Below are 3,424 nucleotides of genomic sequence, written 5' to 3' on the forward strand. Positions count from 1 at the left end.
GTAAGACATATGTCTTACTTTCGGGGAAACACGGGGGGTATTGCCGCCTCCCTCTCATCTAGCTGCGCGACGCCTCCTGCCCACGTCCGCACCGTCCCCCTCTCCATACGTCGCCGCGCCATCCCCTGCACTTGTCACTGCCGCCTCTGCAAATTTACTCAGGCACGTCCCTACTCCAAAGAAACCTCCCCCCCCCACCCGTCACAGAAGGTAAAATGCATATACACTAAAAAAACACATTTTACACAGTTTTTTTAGCTGTCAGTGCCCCTTTAACAATATAAGACATACCCCGAAAGTAAGACATAGTGGGGCTTTTGGGTATAAAAAGAAAGTAAGACACTGTATTACTTTTGGGGAAACACGGTAGTTATTGACTTACCTCCTTGAATCCATTTACAGCAGTCTAAATAGGACAAGAAAATAAAATCCCGTCTCTGCCTCTCCCTCCCAGCAATTTGCCACCTTGCAGCTTTAGTTTCACTTTCAGTTCTACCACTTGGCTGCAGCCTCAAACCAGCTGAGGATCAGGAAGGTGATAATCTGTTTCTTCGTTTAACAGGCTCCGTTCTGTTTGCTTGAAGGAGGTAAATTGCTGGGAGGCAGAGGCGAAAGGGTGGGGATGGCTGGGTCGCACTACATTCGGTGTATAAGATGCACCCAAGTTTTCACCCTCTATTTTGGGAGGTAAAAAAGTGCATCTTATGCTCCGAAAAATATGGTATTCCTTTCGCTCTCACATGCTGTTTCTCAAGAGTCTGTTTTCAGCATCTTTATTTCTAGATGGTGTCATTTTAAGAATAGAGTTAAATCCGCATTATAAATCCAACAAAGGGAAAACGTTCCGAGAGTTACACCCCTCTTTCCCCCCCAAATGGCACTCGGGCTTCAACTCAGCAAAGTTCCCTTCATTGTTCTTCCTGGACACAAATTGTTTCAACTCCTACCCTCAAAACGTCGCTACAGAGCCCTGCACACCAAGACAACTAGACACAAGAACAGTTTTTTCCCGAACGCCATCACTCTGCTAAACAAATAATTCCCTCAACACTGTCAGACTTTCTACTAAATCTGCACTTCTATTCTACTAGTTTTTCTCATCATTCCTATCACCCATTTCCTCCCATGCTGACTGTATGACTGTAACTTGTTGCGTATATCCTAAGATTTTTATTAATATTGCTTCTTCGTTGCTTATTTGACCCCTATGACAATCATTAAGTGTTGTACCACATGATTCTTGACAAATGTATATTTTCTTTTATGTACGCTGAGAGCATCTGCACCAAGACAAATTCCTTGTGTGTCCAATCACACTTGGCCAATAAAATTCTATTCTATTCTATTCAATTGACTTCCTCATTTTTAATTTATAAATCCCATACATGCGATTGTCAATTTATAGTAAAGCAGAGGCAACCTCCAAGTTAAATATCATGGTTTTTCCTTCTTTAAAATATTATAATCTACTGCCACCTCTTCTTTTTCTTCCCTAAGAATCTCAAAAAACAAATAAACTTTTCTTCCTAGTTAAGCGTTTTTTTAACATGCTTAACTCATTGCTGTTCTTCAGCTTCCTTATCCCCCCCCCTTCTATTTTTGTTGATAATTAAGAAATAAAATACTTTTTTATCCCAAATTGCAAATCACTCACTTTTCCTTCCGCACGGTCTTGCTGATCCTGGTTCCCCTCTGGCTTGTGGCAGCCACGTTTGCTGCCTCGTCTCCGCCCGTCAACTAGAGCCTGGCCAGTTCTGGGAGGGGAGGTGCAGCTCCCCTTTACCCCCCTTGCTGTCCCCCTTCGCTTTGCCCCCTTTACGGGGGGGCTTAGGTCTGAATTCGGACCCTCAGGCGCAGAGTTCGGAGCACGCCGCAGAGTTTAAGGTCCCAGATTCTGATTGCACCAAAGAAGGAATCGGAAAATCTCTGGGTTTTTTATTTATTTTGTAAATGAGGTACGCACATTTTAGGGTTGACAAAAGACCGCAAAGAATGCTGAAAAGCCACACAACCTCAAACAATGGATCTATGTTTTTAGGAACAGCAAACTATTGAATTGGCAAAGGTCCAATTCAGCCGTTTATCCAGTTTGGGAACCCTCTCCAATTCTGGGAAGTTCACGCTCTTGGGACATCAACGCTCCCATATTCCTGAAAACGGAATTTGTGTCGACTGAAATCCATACTGGCTGAATGCTGACACTTAGAGGAGTTGCAACAGAAATGTGCTCTGCAGATCAGCTGTTCTCTGAATGCTATTCCATAACTAGCCAGAAGGGGGAGGCAGTGGCATCTATTTTGCTATCCTTCCCTCTCTTGATTGATTTTGCTATCATTGCTTACCACTGGTCAAGGCAATGCAGGTAGCCCCTGCTCTTATCATTGGCCTAGGCAATACAGGTAGCACTCAACCTATGACCGATTCCTTAGTTATGACCTGATTCCTTAGTTATAACCTAACTTAAGGACCGATTCCTTAGTTATGATAGACTAAACCAAGATTCTAAGTTCTGATAGTCGCGTGTCTTTTCCACCCGGCTTCTTTAAGATGGGTGGACTTCAACTCCCAGAATCCCCCAGCTGGCATGCTTTAAATCCCAAATCCCATGCTGGCTGGGGAATTCTGGGAGCTACGTCCACCTAACCAATGGGCATTCATTCCACCTAACCCTAATTTTTCCTCCTCCTTCGTCCCCCTCCACGGCTCCTCTCGCTTCCTCTCTGTTCCTCTCCCTGGTTCCTATGTCGCGAGAGATCCAAGCCACAGCGTAACTTTAAAAAAATGTTTATTATTATTATTATTATTATTATTATCATTATCGCCATTCTTAACTTGAGCTTCACTTTTTTTTTTGTTCCCACATTTTAAAACCAGTTTCTCAAAAGAAAAAGAGAGAGAAGAGGGGGGGGGGAGAAGGATGGGTGAAGAACAAACTAAAGAACAGGAAAACCAAAATCAGTCGAGCTGCAGCGAAGGGTTAGAAATCACAGGGGCGGGAAGGAGTCGGGGGCGGGTGGGGGGGGGGCACAGGGTGGGGGGCCGGAAGGGGCTTAAGCCAACTAACCTGGGCAATATATACAGACAGGGACAGACCAAGAAATCAATGCACACCATCCATTGGGGAAATGGGGAGCGGTCTCTGCCAGAATTGTCTTCAGGGCATTGTTCTTTCATCAGATTTTATTTTTCCCTTTTTCCCCGTACGAAATACATCAAAGCATGCGATGACGTTGGCGGGGGGAGGAATTAAGAATCGAACTGAAACCCATAAAAATTGCACTGCGGATGAGAGAAAGGGCCTCTCGTGCAACCCAATGTTAATATTTTTTTTGTCTCCCCTTTAATTCCCACCCACCCACCCACCCTACGGTACATCGTCTTTCATTCCGGCTGTTTCTTTCTTCCTTTCTTTCCCGTCGGATCT

The sequence above is a fragment of the Erythrolamprus reginae genome, chromosome Z, assembly GCF_031021105.1.
Source record: "Erythrolamprus reginae isolate rEryReg1 chromosome Z, rEryReg1.hap1, whole genome shotgun sequence".
Lineage (NCBI taxonomy): Eukaryota > Metazoa > Chordata > Lepidosauria > Squamata > Dipsadidae > Erythrolamprus > Erythrolamprus reginae.